Genomic DNA, 18167 nt, shown 5'->3' with positions numbered 1-18167 from the left:
CCTAGGAGTTGAGCATTGTTGTTATTTCCATTTTGCAGATGAGGAAACTGAGGCATGGGATCAGTGTCTTGTGCAAGGTACCACAGCTGGGTGGCAGAGGCTAGGCTCTTTGGGACTCCGGGTCCACAGGTGAACCTGTGCATTCTAGTCCAGGTAAAGGGGAGCCCAGGTGGGAGGCTTTCGTCATGGTTCATAGAAGAAAAAGCTGTGCTCTTGGTACATTTCTGTACTTCCGGCCACCATCACGTGCTAGGAAGATACCCAACAGTGATGGTAAATTGGGGGCTTCTTTCCGGGACGGGTCGGAGGGCACCATCGTTCAGGGGACCGGGGACTGAAGGTGGGTCGGAGGCAATGAAGACACCGGTGGACAGACGTGCGGACGCTGCCGCGGGAGACAGGCGGGGCGGGGCGAGCACGGTGAGCTCCCCAAACCCCAGAAACTGCGGGATCCGGGGTCCGGCCGAGGCCCGGGCGTGGCGAGGAGGCCTCCCCGGGGCGGGCACGGCGGCCGCGGCCTCCTGCGTCCCTCGCCCCAGGGCCGCGGCGGGGTCGGCCAGATGGAAAGGGGGGCAGTGATCCGCCTCCCCCCGGCTGGGTTCCGGCTCGGCTCTGCGACTCACCCAGCGGCGTCCCGGGCAGAGTCGTGAGCTCCTGTCCGCCCTGGAAGGTTCCTGGGGCCACGGTAACCTTACCCCACAGGATAGGATCGAATGAGATCCTTTTTACTCCGTGAACGCATCTGTGATATCCACCTACTCCATGACGTGCACTGCACTAGGCTCTTTTAAAAATATTTCTCTTTTTATTCGCGTCTTTTGGGGGCAAATTTTATTGAAATATTATGTACAAAGAAGTGCATAAGAATCAACAAAATATCACAAAGTGAACACACCCGTGTCATCAGCAGCAGATCGAGAAACAGAACATAGCCAGCATCTCACAACCCCCCAAGGGGAGCTGGGGATCCTGACATTTAACACCAACAAATAGTTCTTTTCATTCAACAAGTAATTGTTGCCTAATTGATGCCGGAAGGGCATGGTACACCACCAATGAAGTGCTATTAATAAGAGGCTCCATTATCTAAGTTAGTTGCTACTGAGCCAGAATGGGATTTGTCTGAGTACTTGCTTTTTCTGGATCTTTCCAAGGGACTGAAGGCTTGGGTTCTCACCCCCACCCCTTCACAGAACAGCTAGGCACCTCCTGTGATCGCTGGGGTTCCTCTGTGAAATGAAGATCTTTCACTCTGAGGACCCTTCCTTCTGTGACTAGTGAGAATGGTTAAATATTATTCAAAAAATCCTAGGACAGATTGGAAGCATGGTCTGTTACAGTATTTCTTATTTCTAAAGCCAATATTATTAATAAATTTATAATAATGACAACACATGTTTGAAGGTGAATGTCTTTAGTCTGAGGCTTCTCATAAATGCGGGGCCTGAGGCTTATCATAAAACCTCAAAGGGGTTCTATGACTAAATAACAACTGGAGATTTCTTTAGAAATCCTCAGAGAAGAGTGTTTCTAGCCCGTGGCACTAGAATCTTCCTAGTGAACAATCCCTCAAGTACCACGGGGTGGGAGATTAGAATGGCCCACCTTCATTGTTACCATGTAATGCCATGAGTTCCACCCTAAAAATTGTTAACAATGGGAAGCATGGATTCTAAGTTTTTCTCCTACATGTTCATTTCCTGTTAGACAGGGTGATGGGTAAAGGTCCATCCTGTTTTCCTGGGCTGCCTGGTCTGGGGATGCATCAAGACAGTGCCTAGGAAAATCGGTTCAAACATCAGAAATCTTTATCCCGTAGAACTGAGTCCTTCATGACACCAGCTCCTTCCCAGAGGAGTTAGATGTCCTCAGCACAGAAGCAGCATCAGGTATGGAGAAAATGATGGACTGACAATTCCTTACACACAAGTGGAGATTGACAAGGCATGGACCATTTCTTCATCTGTTTGGTGGACTTACCATGAACGCTTTCCTGGGTTTTGTTTTTGTGATCATGGAAGGGTATGAAATACAAAGGTCCTTTGTTGATTTTGAAGGTGACTCTGGCTTTAGCTCTAGAGTCACACAAACTTACATTTGAGCCCCGCCCCTCTGCCACTTACTTGCTTTGTGACCTTGGGCAAGTCTGTTCGTATTTCTAAACTTCAGTGTTCTCAAAAAATGTATATAAATAGTATTACCTGAGTAGCCCATGGGAAGTTTAAGTTCTATGATGCAAATAAAGCACTTAGCCAGTGCTTAGAGCACTGTAGGTGAAATAATAGTTAGCTTTAACTCTATATTATCAATATTGTTCTGTGATATAATTCTTTTTTTAAAAGATTTTTAAAAATTTATTTATTCAGGAGAGACACAGAGAGAGGCAGAGACATAGGCAGAGGGAGAAGCAGGCTTCATGCAGGGAGCTTGACTCAGGACTCGATTCCGGGACCCCAGGATCATGCCTTGGGCCAAAGGCAGATGTTCAACCACTGAACCACCCAGGGGCCCCATGTTCTGTGATATAATTATAGACATGACAGAAATCATTCTGCTTTGACAGGTGATAAAACGGAGAGTATTGAACTACTAACATATGCTATATCATGGATAAATCTCAAAAATTATGCCAAGTGAAAGAAGTTAGACAGAAGAGACCACCTATTGTATGATTCTATGTATCTAAAATGACCAGAAAAGGTGAATTTATAACAACAGAAAGTAGATTAGTGGTTGCCAGAAGCTGGAGGTGAGAAAGATGAGCTGTAAAAGGGCAAAAGGGGTCCAATGGTAGGGAGGGGGGGATGAAAATGATCTTAGACTGATTTATTTTGTGCTTGCTTCAGCAGCACATATATTGAAATTGGAATGATATGGAGAAGGTTAGCATTGGCTCCTGCTGAAGGATGACATGCAAATTCATAAAGTGTTCCATATTTTTTAAAAAAATGATTTATTTTCATGATCACACCACTTTGTAAATAACTGAAAATCGTTGGGTTGTATACCCCAAATAAGTGAGTTTTATGATATATAAAATATATGTGAATATGGTTGTTTTAAAAACTCAGAAACTATCACAGAAGAAGAACAGACTCCAGGTTTTCCATTAGGTATTCTTGAGACTATGGTACAGTCATTTGCAACCCATTAGATGGGAGAGAGAAGGCAAACAGCAGGGGAGGAGCTACTGTTAGAATCTTCAGGAAAGGGACTCCTGGATGGCTCAGCGGTTGAGCATCTGCCTTCGGTTCAGGACGTGATCCTGGAGTTCTGGGATCGAGTCCCGCATCAGGCACCTTCATGGAGCCTGCTTCTCCTCTCTCCGCTTGTGTCGCTGCCTCTCTCTGTGTGTCTCTCATGAATAAATAAATAAAATCTAAAAAAAAAAAAAAAAAAAAAAGAATCTCCAGGAAACAAGGGATAGAACTGAGACAATTGGAGAATGCAGAAATGACAGTATCTTGAGGGAGAATGGGGCAAGAATAAAGTTTTTGGGGGGTTGTAAGAGAGTAAGTGGTAATGGTGACTGTTATTGAACTTTCAATATTCTAAAAAGCTTTATATTCTTGGGGCCCCTGGCTGGCTCAGTCAGGAGAATATGCAGCTCTTGATCTCAGGGTCCTGAGTTCAAGCTCCATGTTGGGCATGGAGCCTACTTAAAATAAAAATAAATAAATAGGAGCACCTGGGTGGCTCAGTTGGTTGAGAGTTGGACTCTGGTTTTGGCTCCTAGGTTTTGATCTCAGAGTTCTGAGATCCAGTGGAGCGGGGCTTCCTGCTCAGTGGGGAGTCTGCTTGAGATTCTCCTTCTCCCTCTGCCCCTCCCCTGCTCATACACACACTCTCTCAAATAAATAAATCTGGGACACCTGGGTGGCTCAGTGGTTGAGTGTCTGCCTTCGGCTCAGGTCGTGATCCCAGTTCAGGGATCGAGTGCCACATCGAGCTCCCTGCAAGGAGCCTGCTTCTCCCTCTGCCTGTGTCTCTGCCTCTCTCATGAATAAATAAATAAAATTTAAAAAATAAATTGCATAACATCTTATAAAATACGTAGTGTTATCTCCATTTCAGAGGTCATAAACTGAAGCACAGAAGAGTTTAAATAACTTGACCAAAATCATAAGCTAATACATGGCAATCAGGATCGGAACCCAGGTATTTTGTTCCAGAACACTTGCATTTTACAGTGATGCTACTAATGCATATGAAAAGGAGGAGAGTGACATCAAGGGTCTGAGCAAAAACTGAGTTATATGTATGATCCTGGAATATTCTGAGGCTTTGCCTGAGGAAATATGATTTTTTAAAAAAGATTTTATTTATTTATGAGAGACACAGAGACAGAGAAAGAGGCAGAGACACAGGCAGAGGGAAAAGCAGGTTCCACACAGGGAACCTCATGTGGGACTCAATCCCGAGTCTCCAGGATCACACCCTGGGCTGAAGGCAATACTAAACTGCTTGAGCCACTGGGGCTGCCCACGATGTAGTTTTATGTGTAATAAAGAACCCTATCAAAAAAAAAAAAAACCCTATCGGACACTTAGGTGAGAGTGAACCCAACTCAGTTTATTGCTGCTGGGTGCCATTTTTCTATATAAATATTTTAAAATGCCAGACGAGCCCTTCATTTCTGCATGTTTGAAGTGTGGCCATGCTTATTTCCCATAGTATGAATTGAGCTCATGTTTCTGAGACGACGTTCAGGCTAGCTTAAACAATCCCAGAATCCCAGCCCATAGTGCAGGTCACATTCCCCTTCCTAGCCTCTTTCACAGTGACCCTCCTTCAGCCAAGAGTGCCTTTCCCACTCCAGTTCCCGTCCCTGAAAATCCTGTTCAACTTTTCAGTGGTATTTCCTTCAGAGTGTAATGCCTTTCTGCCTTCCTGGATTAAAAAGAAACAAAAACCGTGTTTTAAAGATCTCTCCTGGTTGGCTGCATTGAGAGAGAATATGTGCCACATCCACACAAAACTTGAGAAGTAATGAATTAAAAATTGCAATGCTTTCAAGTCCCCCTCCCCCCCAAGACTGCACCTAATCTTTCTGTTTGAATAGTGTGAATAGATAAAGTGGAAGGAATATTCTCACTTCTTTCATTCTTTGGGTTTAAAGGATCTAAAAAAACTATTTGCACACATTAAATAGGCAATTTGTAAGTGGATACTGTACAGGGATGAGAAGAATTTGAAGGGAAAGTTAACATAGTAATGGAAAGATCAGAGAAGAGTGGACAAGTGATAACCATCTGGTGGTCTTGGGATGGAAAGGGGTATGATTTTTTAAAAAATCTTTATTGTTTTTGGTGTGTGGGAAATACAAAATTAATGCATGCTTATTTTAAAAGAAATCAAACTTTGAAGAAATATATAGTGTAGGAAGTTAATGCTCCACATTCCCTCCTCTCAGGATCACCCCAAAGATAAACAATGTAACAGTTAGGTAGACAGTTCTCCAGATGTATGTACATGTAAAATATACATATATTTCCTGTATAATCATCCATGAAATAAGTCACTAATCCTATCCGAGTGAGTTGTAGACATTTACTCACAATTTGTTTCTGCATTTTAACGAATATGGAGTCCTACCATATCTACTGTCTTTTATAATCCACTTTCTTTTTCATTTAATGTAAGCTTAGATCTGTTTGCCTGTGAGCTTGTCTTTTACATACAGTATTTCTTGATATGTGTACTCATTATATATTCAGCCAATTTATTTCTCTATTGATGAATAGTCAGGTTCCACTTTTTCATTATCACTAAAATGGCATTGTAAATCTTTTTGAAAGCATTGTGTAGGAAAATCTTCAAAAAGTGAGATTGTGGGGACAAACGAAATAATAACTAAATTCATAAATGTCAAAATTGTTCCAAAGAGGTTTTATCTGGTTGGTTGTTGTTGTTTACGTTTCACCAATAGAGTGAGGCTAACAGTGTCCTTGAATGTTGTCATCCGTCTTCAAAGTTCTTCTGGACAAACTGAATTATATAGAAAATAGGTTTCTTGGGCAGCCCGGGTGGCTTAGCGGTTTAGCGCCGCCTTCAGCCCAGGGCATGATCCTGGAGACCCGGGATCGAGTCCCACGTCGGGCTCCCTGCGTGGAGCCTGCTTCTCCCTCTGCCTGGGTCTCTGCAACCCCCTCTGTGTCTCTCATAAATAAATAAAATCTTAAAAAAAGAAAATAGGTTTCTTTATTTGTGTGTTTTTAATATTTTACTTATTTATTCATGAGAGACACACAGAGAGAGGAGCAGAGACCCAGGCAGAGGGAGAAGCAGGCTCTGTGCAGGGATCCCGACGTGGGACTCGATCCCGGGTCCCCAGGATCACACTCTGGGCTGAAGGCGGCGCTAAACCGCCAAGCCACCCGGGGATTCCAGGTTTCTTTATTTGAACTTGACAGAGCATCATCTCCCCTTTGGGCTTGGCTGAAAATAGATGAGCGGCCTTCGAAGGGCACACGAGCGTCAGGGAGCGCCAGTGTGTGTCCGAGCAAGGGGCAGGTGAGCACTCCGCGGGTCGGGGTGCCTGCAGGGCTCCCCACGACTCCCAGGGGCCAGGATGCAGCCGCTCGGAGCCCGAGGCTTTCGCAGCAGATGGAGAATCCATTTTTAAGCTCAGGCAGCAAAGGGCCCGAGGATCGAATTTCCTCCCCACAAGTCCGTCGGGTTGGTTTCGGGGCCCTCCCCGGCCTCGGCGCAGGCTCCGGGCCCCGCCGCCGCCCCCCCGCGACTGAGAGCCCCGCCCGCCGCCCCGCAGCCGCGGCCGCGCGCCCGGGGGTTGGTCCGTGAGCGCTGCCGGGGCGCCCGGAGCCGCCGGGTTCGCTGGCCCCGCGCCGCCGCGCACCTGCCCGCAGCCGGGGTTCCGACGCGCATCCCCGCGCCTCTCGGGTTTGGGGCACCCAGGGAGCAGGGGACCCACAGCCGAAGCCTGAGCGCCGCGGGCTCGGTCCCTGCCGGCAACGCACTCCTTTCCTGCCTGCCCACCTTTCAGTGGAGAGTAAGTCCCACCGGTGGCAAAAGGAAACTAGACCCAGGCTGACCTCTGCCGTTTAGGGTGGGCTGGGGTAGGAGCGGTAGAGCTTTGGGGCTCAGACCAGCCAGCCCACCGTTGGCCAGAGTTATCTGTGTTCTTCACGTATGGGATATTCCCCCCTCCCAGGTCCCCACCTAGTCAAACTCTTCCTTGGGTCAGTGGACTGCAGAAGACTCGGCAATTGGCCTAATAGACCATTTCTGGCCTAGAGCTGTTGGCCAATCCCGAATTTTAAAACAATTCAAATCAGCTGCCAACATGCAAAACAAAAACAAAACAAAACAAAACAAAACCAACCAACCAACCAACCAAACAAACAAAAACCAAAACAAAACTAGAGGCTTTAGTTTGTGTCCCAGCTGGAGTCACAGAATGCCATAATGGGGGCATGCCAGAAAACAAATCCTTTTGGCTTCCTCTGATACCCAAAGCTGTGAATTGGCTAAGGTCTCCCACTGGGTAGCAGACTTGGGATCCGTAATCTATTCACAGAAGAGTCAAGTGACTAGTGCAAGGTCACCCAGACAGGCAATGGCAGGGGCAGGTTTTGTTTGTTTGTTTGTTTTGTTTTTTTAAATTTTATTTATTCATTCATGAGAGAAAGAGAGAGAGAGACTGGCAGAGACACAGGCAGAGGGAAGCAGGCTCCATGCAGGGAGCCCGACATGGGACTGGATCCTAGGTCTCCAGGATCACGCCCTGGGCTGAGGGCTGCGCCAAACCGCTGAGCCACCCGGGCTGCCCCCAGGGGCAGGTTTAGAGCCGGCTTTCCTGACCACTTTTCTTGGCTGCCTGGGGCCTCAAGACAGCACAGCCATTGGCCAAAGATGTTGCACATGACTCTGACCTAGACTAGAGCTTTTGACCTAGTAGTCATTGGTCAGACCAGCCAAACTTCCCTTGCCTCCAACTACACTTATAGAATGGAGAGAATCCATAAGGCCTGGCATGTGTCTTAGTTTCAGCTCTCAGGTACTAGGTTCTTATATAAGAGACTTTAGAGACCCATGGGCAGCTGTTCTTCATCCTTATGCACAGCCTGAAAATAGACCTGGCCAGTACTATGGCAATTATATTTGAACATGCTCATGTGACCCCACGGGAAATTGGTGTACCTAGTCATCAGGGAATTTCCCCAAACCTTCAAACCTACCACCTGCAGGGTAGATGGAAACCAGAAAAGTAATGGCCATATCATATGGCCAGCCTTGTCATAATTCTGAGTTTTGTCCTCCATTTTTCAGCAGGGAGCCAGAAAGAACTGGCTAGACTTGCAGAGGGTTCACAGTGCTGGAGACTCCCTATCGTAAAACCAGTACAAGGAAACACAGTGGATGGAAAATGAGTTGTTAGAGATAATAAGTGGTGTGGGAAAGGAGAAATACTTCTGAAATGGCTTCTTATTTTACTTAGGGGCATTTCCCACCCAAGGCTAAAGCATGTAAAATAGGCCAGAGATCCTGATGTTTCTCCATCAAGGAAATAAAAGTTTGAAGCATTTATGTTAAGTTAGCATATGGAATATCTATCCATAACTGCATTAGCTCTTCAGGCATATCCTCTTACCCCCCTAGCAGTAAATGAACAGCTTACCAAAGCAACATTTTGTGTGTGTGTGTGTGTGTGTGTGTGTGTGAGAGAGAGAGAGAGAGAGAGAGAGAGAGACTCAGTTTGGATTTAAAAACAAGAAGGCTTAACAATACCTACTCTATATGAAATTACCACCCCATTTTAATAAGGTCCAAGTTGTTTAATGGCTCATTTAAAGTCTCACAGCAAATTGAGAACAGAATAAAAACAGAAAGAGTTGGCTGTTTTTCTGAATTGGTCTTCAGAGAAAGGCTTGCTCATTTTCATTCTATCTCTAGAGAAACTTCTCATTTGCCTTCTTCATAACCTTTCAACAATATCTCACTTAGATATTATTACTGTGCAGGTAAAATAATTTTTAAAAAATATTTTTTATTTATTTCTTTGAGAGAGAGAGCAAGGACAAGCAGGTGGGAGGGGCAGGAGGAAAGGGAGAAGCAGGTTCCCAGTGGAGCAGGGAGCCTGATGGAGGGCTCCATCCCAGGACCTTAAGATCATGACCTCAGCCGAAGGCAGATGCTTAAGGAATTGAGCCACCCAGGTGCCCCCCAAAATTTTAAGTGGCATAATGTATACATAAAACATAATTAGTTCGTTGGTTATGCTTTAGCAACTTTTTCCTTGGTTCACTGCCTGCCCAGAAAAAACGTTTAATATTGACTGAGGTTCTACAAAGATGTTATATAACTTGTCAGTGGAAAATACCACACACACACACACACACACACACACACACCACTGTATCACCACCTAGAACAACTTGGGAAATCTACTTTTTTTTTATAGGCCTTTCTCTTTTTTTCCCTCTCCATCTTTTTAAAGATTATTTATTTATGTACTTGAGAGAGAGAGAGAGAGAGAGCCAGAGAGAGTGCATGAGCAGGGAGGTTGGGGAGAGGGAGAAACAGGTTCCTTGTGGAGCAGGGAGCCCCCATGTGGGGCTCAATCCAGGACCCTGAAATCAGGACCTGAGCTGAAGGCCAATGCTTAACCAACCCAGGCACCCCTCTTTATTGATCTTTTTTTTTTTTTTTTTTTTTTTTTTAATTTTTTTATTTATTTATGATAGTCACAGAGAGAGAGAGAGAGAGAGGCAGAGACATAGGCAGAGGGAGAAGCAGGCTCCAGGCACCAGGAGCCCGACGTGGGATTCGATCCCGGGTCTCCAGGATCGCGCCCTGGGCCAAAGGCAGGCGCCAAACTGCTGCGCCACCCAGGGATCCCTTTATTGATCTTTTTAATTCAGAAAACGTGACTCCTATGATTCCCGTTCTCTTGTAGGCCTTTGGTCTTTTTTGTGTGGTGCTCCATGATGTCAGAGAGCCAGGCTTCTTCCACTTTGTTGTGTGCCATACCTAGGTCTAGGATGTCAGGACACAAGCCGCGGGCAGCCGGACAGAGGAACGATAAAGGAGACTGTGCAAAGGGCTTACATATTTCTGTTTCATAAGGAAGGTGCCTGGAAGCGGCTATATGACATTTCTGCTGATATTTGGTCTGCTGAATTTAGTCCTAAGCCTACTCCTAGTTGCAGGAGAGGCAGACTTTAGACTTGAAAGCCATGTGGACAACTGAAGTTTGGATGCTCTTTCGTCATGAAAGAAGGGGAGGCAGCTGTTTCTGTTGCAGTAACTCTGTTACCAAGTGACTAGCACAGTGTAGGGCACATAGTAGGATGGCAGTAAATATTATTTCAATTCAGTCAAACCAAAATGTTCTTTGGGGGTTTCTGGGACCTTCGCCAGGAAGATTAATAACCTCAGAATCTTCTGCTGGGCACAGAGACAAGAAGCAGGGAGTAGAAGCTAGTGAGGATTCAGGTAATTTTGCTTTCCAAATTTGCTATACCTTTAAGTCAGCCTTCTGGAGAAAGGAGAAATCCTTGTAATGTATTCTTTCCATCTCCCAAAGTTCCGTGAAAAACTGCCCAACATGGTGTCTTCCTCTCATTGCTTATACTATTCACAACCCATAGATACTGAAGAAAGTCCCACATCACCAAAACATTCTCTCTTTCCTCAAAATATAAAAGAGACGGGCGGGAATCATTCTCATTTGGCAATTTACAATATTTGTGGCATTAAGCCAGTGACATTACTGTAAGGCACTGGGCAGGATGCTCCTCGGTTAAGCCTGTGAAGGAAATGAGAAATCGTGGAAGTCTTCTCATCTCCTGCTCTCCTCATTTCCTCAATCCTGTCTCCAGCCTCCCTCTCACCATTTCCTACGATACTGGTAAAGTGCTGATGTGTCACTAAGGACTGAGCAGGTGTTGGCTTACCAAGTGGCTCCTCCCAGAGGGTGTACTACTTAATGAGCAGAAGAAAACCTTTATGTGTTCAAAGGTTAAAAGCTAAAATAACAATAGGGCTCCATTTGGGGCCATAACTATGTGAAGAAGGTGAGGCAGCTTACTCACATTCATTTTACACGGGAGTAAACAGGAGTTCCTGAAGGTTGAGTAGCTCGTCCAAGCCCACTAGCGGTGGAGCCAGTACTGAAACCCTAAATACAGGTTGCAACCTACTGGTTGCAGAGGATTCTTGCTTCACTTATCTTCCCTTCATTCCACAAACTCAGAGAACTCTCTGAGGCTCACATTCAGGGAAGTAACACACCACAGTAATAATAGTTAACATTTATTGAGCTTAGTATATGCTAGGTACTCTTTTAAGTGCTTTATATGTACTAACTCATTTTGTTGTCCTATGGCCCCATTTTACAGATGAGGCAACAGAGGCTCTCTCTCAGAAGTTGACTAACTTGTCCAACATCACACAGCATAGTGAGTGGCAGAGTTGGAATTAGAACTCAAACAATCTAACTTGAGTCTGTACATTTAACTCTTATACTAAACTGCCCCTACATTTGTTATGATTTATGGATCATCTGGCTATACCTTTAAACTACCATAAAGGGGCAGCCCGGGTGGCTCAGTGGTTTAGCACTGCCTTCAGCCCAGGGCGTGATCCTGGAGACCCAGGATCGGGTCCCACGTCAGGTACCCTGCATGGAGCCTGCTTCTCCTTCTGCTTCTGTTTCTGCCTCTCTCTCTCTCTCCCTCTCTGCCTCTCTCTGTCTCTCATGAATAAATAAATTTTTTAAAAATTAAAAAAAAAACTACCATAAAGGAAAAATTCTATTAGCACATGAGGCATGTTTTGATTTTCTTCTCATTACCTTAGATCTCTGTGGATGGGTTACAGAAAGGATGCAGGATCCTGGATGCCATCTATGATGGTGCTACAAATATGCCAGCCAGATAATTCTTTACCTCATTATGCACCTACCATCTGCATATTTGTTGAACTCCAACAAATGCATGGATGCACTGTGGTTATTTATTCCTGGGAAATGTAACTGGTAAAATGTTGATGAGAGTGTAGGGAGAGGGGCACAAACGTATTATTGGTTCTCTGGGCACCATTCCCCTGCATGTTACATTCACTGCTGATTCTCACTGACCAAGGGTACACTATTGAGAAAGGAAAATCACAGACATAGTAGGTGAGGTAGAGGCACTGCCACAGTGGGACAAGAGGGAATTTGCATTCACTGAGTACTCATCATAGGCCAGGAACTGTTCTAGGCTTTTCCTTTTTTTTTTTTTTTTTTTTAAGATTAAGATTTTATTTATTTACTTGACAGAAAGAGAGAAAGAGAGAGAGGGAGAAGCAGATTCCCTGCTGAGCATGGAGCCCAATGTGGGGCTCCATCCTAGGACCCTGAGATCATGACCTGAGCCAAAGGCAGACACTTAACCAGCTGAGCCACCCAAGTGCTCCATGTGCTAGGCCTTTTCCATTTCACATCTCATCAAATCTTCAGAACAGCGCTGAGAGGCAGGCAGCTGTATCTTAGATCGGATATCTTGCAGCTTTGGTCTGCTCAAGGTCACTGGCTAGTAAGTACCAGAGTGGGGGTCCAAGCTCATGTCTGTCTGGCTTCCAAGTGCATGCTCTTACCTTGTCACCATTTGTCTTTGAAGTATAAGAAATCTTGGCTGGGCAAATTTGAGAGCACTCTTCCACCACCAATTCTGTTCTCATAGCAGCTGCAGATTGTCCTCTATCTTCCCAAAAATCCCTGGGATCTGTTTCTCTCCATCCTGGACTCAAAATCCAGGCCTCACTGCACAGCAGACCAGCTCCTTGCTGCTCCTTTCTGCTGGATCAGAAGATATCAGAATTTGCATCCATAGGGAAAAGTGGATTCATAGCTATTGGAAGGTAAGCTGTATATTTACAAGCCTGGGTTTTCCTTTGGCTCTCATTCACTTACCTGTGTAACCTCAGATCAGTTGCTTAACCTCCTTATGCCTCAGTTTCTTCACCTATGAAGTGGGGAGCCCTATGCTCCCCTCTGAGGATTGTTGTGAGACATAAGAAAGAAAGTGTACCTATCATGCTCTTACCTTAGAGCATGAGCACATGAACTTCTCCATTTTCCACTGTGTATATTGGGGAGAAAAATGGGAGTTGTGATGGAAGAAAGGAATAGAAAGAAAACTGGTCCATTTTTGGAGGTAATCTGACTCTTCAGGTGCTGACAGGCCATATTTAAGATGAAAATCATGGCCTGACTATTGACACTTGTGAAAGTACAGACCCCTTCCTCAGGGCCGAAGACCAGGGCAGAGTTACATCCTGGATCTGGGTTCCTTTGGCCCTTTCCATGCCTATTTTTATTTATTTATTTATTTATTTATTTATTTATTTATTTATTTTCATGCCTATTTTTAAAACAGTGACCTTTCTTTCCTCTTCTAATTCTTTCCAAGAACAGAAAGGCTGACTCTAGAATAATTATGAAAACATTCCAAAGTTGACATATTGCCAATAATAGAAGTTATGAAACAACTGTAAGTCCATTATAATAAGAAGTTGCATTAATAGCACAGTATGTTTTGAATACTTATAAATTATTTCCTTTGTCGGTACTGCCAGGCTTTAAGGATGGGCCAGGGAGTAAGAATGATTCATTCATTCATTCTGCAGGATTCTCTCAAAGTCCACTCTTGCCTGTGAGAAGTCTGAGGCTTTGATCCTTACTGTGGCTCTGTGACCTTGGTCAAGTCCTCTGAACTCTCCAAATCCTGGCTTCCTCCACTAGAAACTGGAAAGAACAACTCTGACCTCTGCCACCTCCTTAGGGATGGTAGGAGGAGCAAACCAAATGCTGGATGGAGAAGTCCTTTGGAGCATCCTAAGCTAATGGAGACATGTCAAGGATTAATATGATGATACATGAATATGTGTCTAAAGTGAGATGAAAGAAAAATGAGAAACAAAGACAAAGATGTCAAAAGGAGTAACAGTGCTCCTTGCTTTGCAATTCATTAGCTGGGTGATCTGGGCAGAGGCACTTAACCCCTCTGGGTCCTGGTTTCCTATCCATAAAATGGGGATTATATTAATAGTTATTCTTCCTATTACACGGAACTATTTTATCAAATGGAAGCAGTGACTGAAAATGTTACCTGTGGGAAAAGACCAACTGTTAATTATTTTTAATACTACTGGTAGTAATGCCTGGTGAAATTCTTATTAAGTAGAATAGGAGCCTGGCCTATGGCTTCACACTACTGGGATTCAAATATTACCTCTGCCACTAGCAGGCTATGTGATCTTGAGTAGCATTTAACCCATTTTTGACTTAGTTTCTCCATCTTACTTTACAGAGCTGTAGGGATTAAGTGATATAATGCATGTAAAACATTTAAATAGCACTCTATACACAGAAGATCTTGATAGCTACCTTTATTGGGTATTTTTGGTAGCACCGTGGCCTCGCACTGCCTACTTTATTTTTTTTTTTAATTTTTATTTATTTATGATAGTCACACAGAGAGAGAGAGAGAGGCAGAGACACAGGCAGAGGGAGATGCAGGCTCCATGTACCAGGAGCCCGACATGGGATTCGATCCCGGGTCTCCAGGATCACGCCCTGGGCCAAAGGCAGGTGCTAAACCACTGTGCCACCCAGGGATCCCCTTACTTTATAATATTAGCTATACATTTAGCCTATTAAATAGCATCCCAGAATATGTCTGATACTAGGAAAGTCTGACTGAATGAAAACACATCTATATCAATAGCTACAAGGCTCAGGCTTTTTTGGCTCCTACTAAAGCAGCTTGCTTTTAACCAGCCACCAACAAATGGCTCAATCACCATCTTGAGATATCCACAATAAAGATACTTGTGTATCTCGAGCTGGTGCTGGGTCCTTTGGGTCCCTGCCCATAGTCTTTGAGGGACACCCCAAGAAAGTCTATTTCTGTGCCTCAATTTCCTTGTCCCCAGTTACTCCCAAGGCCCTTCTTTCCATTCCATTTGTTCTCTATCAGGATGCATACCCAAACATGGAAGGGTTGCTTTTTTCCCCTCTGTAGCCAGTGAACCAATCACAACTTGGCCTCTGACTCCCTTTTGTGAGAGAAATCTCTGAGTAGGGCAGGTTTTCCACTCTGTTCCAACTCCTGCAGTTACAAAGCAGTTTCTGATCTGCAACCAGGGGAGCCATGGACTTAGGCAGTGGATAAATGAAAATATGAGTGAGGAGCTAAATTAGATAATGACATCATTAGGTGATAATGACATCATTAGGTAATGAGTTAATGCACAAAGAGATACATGGAGGCAGTAAGATGGAAAGAACAAGAGTGAATAAACAGAGGCATAAAGTTCTATACTGAGGCAAACAAATATTCCAGGCACAGTGGAAAATCATGGGAACTTAGAAACTAGGCTGATGGAATCCAAAAGGCAGCAGTTCTTAAACTGGAGTGTACACCAAAAATCACTCGGAGGGCTTGTGAAAACAGACTGCTGGTTCCCTCTCCAGAGTTGCTAATTCATTAATACTGCAGTGGGACCTGCAAATTTACATTTCTTACAAGTTCCCAGACGGTACAGGGACTACACTTCAACAAACCCTGCCAAAGGGAATGGGGAACGTTGCTATGTTGTTCATAAAGTGGGCCTCAAAACTAAGTGAGGCTCAAAGTAAAAGCGTTTGAGGACTGTGGAGACAAGGTTGTCTAAGAGGCTCCCCAATGCCTGGGCTTCGTGCCCACGACGAATAGGGTCCACGCATGTGTTGGGGGCGTGATTGATCATCCTGGCTGATCGCGGGCATCCCTAACCCCCCCCCCCACACACACACACAAGACTCGTCTTCTATAAGCCTTAAGAGGTTGGGGTCGGGGTTTCAAGCCCCCTCTCAAAGGAGGAAGGTAGCGTATTAGGAGAGCCCCTAGCTCCCTCCAGCCCCTCACCCCCGCATGGTTGGTGACCGGCCCCTAGAAGCCTAGGCCTCGGCCGCGAACCGCCACCCCCCTTCCCGGGGTCCAGCTCGGAAGGGGGGCTTGAGGGCGGGGTCGGGCTCCCTCCCTACGCAGGTAGGCTGCCCTGGGGGAGGGGAACGGAGGCTTCGGGCGGGGCCGCGGGATCCGAGCCAGCGCGGATGCTGGACGCACCGCAGCTTCCGCCTCTGGCGGTCGGCAGTGGGGGGCGCACCGAGACAGCAATTCGGGAGCTACGCTTTGTCCCCGTCGCAGCAAGGGGAGGGAGGGGAGGAGGGCGCAGGAAGGGCCGCGGGGACTGGACTGGAAGGCCGACCGGCTTCAAGGCCGGAAAGGGCCTCTCTGGCGGCTCCAGGCCGCACCTGGCAGGGCCCTGCGGGGGACGGAAGGGACGGAGACTCGTCCGGAGCCAGCCTGGGAGCGCGCCCCAGTCCCGGGCGGGGGACACCGTGTCCTCTGAGCCCACATCCCTCCTGCTCTCCCTTCACTACAGCGGGCTCCTCCTAGCTGGTACCCCACCGTGCGAAGCTCACTGGGGCGGGCGAGCCTCCCTCCCTCCCTCCAGGCCAGGCCTCCGAGCCGGGAACGCAGTCCCTCCACGTCGCGGCGCCCTCCGGCCCTTCCAGTTCTCAGCCACCTTTCCCCGTGCCCCGCTCCTCTGAGACTTACGGTAACAGCCCCGCGCCGCTCCCGCCGACCCTCGGCCGCAGCAGGGGCAGCGCCCGCCAAACCTGGGAAGGGTGGCCCCTGGCCGCGGGTTCCAGTCACACCCAAGGCACCCCGGTTGTCGGCGCTGTTAGGGGACGCCGTCTCGGCCCTGGGCGCGCAGCGCTAACGTCAGAGAGCACCGGGCTTTTGCAGGCTGGACGACTCGGGTTCAAATCCTAGCCGGGCCACTCCCGGCGGGACCCTAGGCACGTTCCGCAACCTTTCTAAGAGTCGGTTTCCCGCTGCACGACGCGAGGAACTGTACCCCCTCGGGGCTCTCTGCGAAGCTCAGTAGGAGGAATGGAACTAGTCCGGGTCAGGAGAGGGCTCTATAAAAATCAGGCCCCAGAACTCCTCACCACGAGGGTTTTTCCATTTCGCGGGAGGGCGAGGCTTAGCCCGCCCAACCGGTTGGACTTCCTCGCCTTGGGGCGGTTCTCCTGCCCCCACCGCGGGACACCGACTCCGTTTGCAGGCCGGCGCCACCGCGTCTCCTGGCCCGGCTTCGCCGAGTGGAGAGAGAGGAAGGAGGTGGGTCTGCTCCTTGGCCAGGGAACCAAGAGAGACAGACGTAGGGTCAGTGAGCTCGCAGAAAGACTCCCAGAAGAAAACCCGCACCCGGGAAGAAGCATTTAGGGCCATTTAGGGTTAGTGGAGTCGTAGAAGAGCGATCCCATGGGGTAAAATGATTCCACCCAGATAAGGGTCTGCGCATCCCCCGGTTGGACCACCCTGACCAGGCCACAGTAGGCCACTTCCCTCTTCCTGAACAAGGATGAGAGTGGAGAGGGCACTGCTGGGGAAAGGGCAGGGCTCTCAGGCTCATCTGGCCTTTGGCCAGTCCAGGGCTTGGAAAGGGTTTGTGTCTGAACAAAATCTATTTACAAACACAAAAAAGTGAAAACTGTCTTCCTCCCTGTCCCTCTCCATGAGTAAAGGAACCAACCCATGGTGTACAGGACTCCCTGATAATAACTGGCCACTTCCCTGCATTGCATTTCCCCCTTACCCTTAGGCCAAACCAAGTTGTGTCTTTTACAGAAGCCCCAGCCTGGCCATTCTCTCTCCCAACATACACCTCCAGGGCCTCCATGCACCATGGAGGCAAGTGCAGAGCCTGAAGAATATGCTCAGGTCAAGATGCAGGGTGGGGAGTCCTGGCCATACCCTCAGGTTTTGTTCCTTGGGTCAATCAATCCTGGAGGACAGTTTGAGAGAGGCAGCTGCCTTGTCAGAGAAAACACCTTGGTAAAGCAATACCCCCTATCAAAAGGATCTGGCAATTGTGTCTGGGCTTTGTTGGTTGGCATGGGGCTATTGTGGGGAGAGGAATCTCAGAAGTGGACAGCTAACTTCAATGCCTCTATGTACTTTTCCGGGGCAGAGATTTGCCAGATATGTGAAGGGGTCATGACTCCCAAGAGGTTCAAGTGGGCAAGTATAACTCTAGTGAGTTTTGCCCCCTTTCCAGATGGATGCTCAGGGCCTCAGTGGATTTTTATGATCACAGAGGGACTG

The 18167-nt window shown here is 46.9% G+C and overlaps 1 long non-coding RNA gene and 1 other non-coding gene across 3 annotated transcripts; one reads left to right on the top strand and one right to left on the bottom strand.

Annotated features, from left to right (window-relative positions):
* Positions 1 to 785: 785 nt before the first annotated feature.
* Positions 786 to 17144, bottom strand: LOC140608794 (uncharacterized). 2 transcript variants are annotated; one of them, XR_012010784.1, is made up of 3 exons: positions 16611 to 17141; positions 12601 to 12799; positions 786 to 3379 (listed from the first exon to the last, which is right to left on the bottom strand). It is a non-coding gene; the product is annotated as an uncharacterized lncRNA (long non-coding RNA). The 2 variants fall into 2 exon arrangements; XR_012010785.1 differs by lacking the exon at positions 786 to 3379 and adding an exon at positions 9865 to 10768 and having other exon boundaries at positions 16611 to 17144.
* Positions 2834 to 2941, top strand: LOC140609646 (U6 spliceosomal RNA). Its single transcript, XR_012011399.1, has one exon. It is a non-coding gene; the product is annotated as a U6 spliceosomal RNA (small nuclear RNA).
* Positions 17145 to 18167: the final 1023 nt, after the last annotated feature.

Source organism: Canis lupus, chromosome 18 (assembly GCF_048164855.1).
Source record: "Canis lupus baileyi chromosome 18, mCanLup2.hap1, whole genome shotgun sequence".
In the NCBI taxonomy this organism is placed as follows: Eukaryota; Metazoa; Chordata; class Mammalia; order Carnivora; family Canidae; genus Canis; species Canis lupus.
This window is presented reverse-complemented; position numbering and strand designations above follow the sequence as displayed.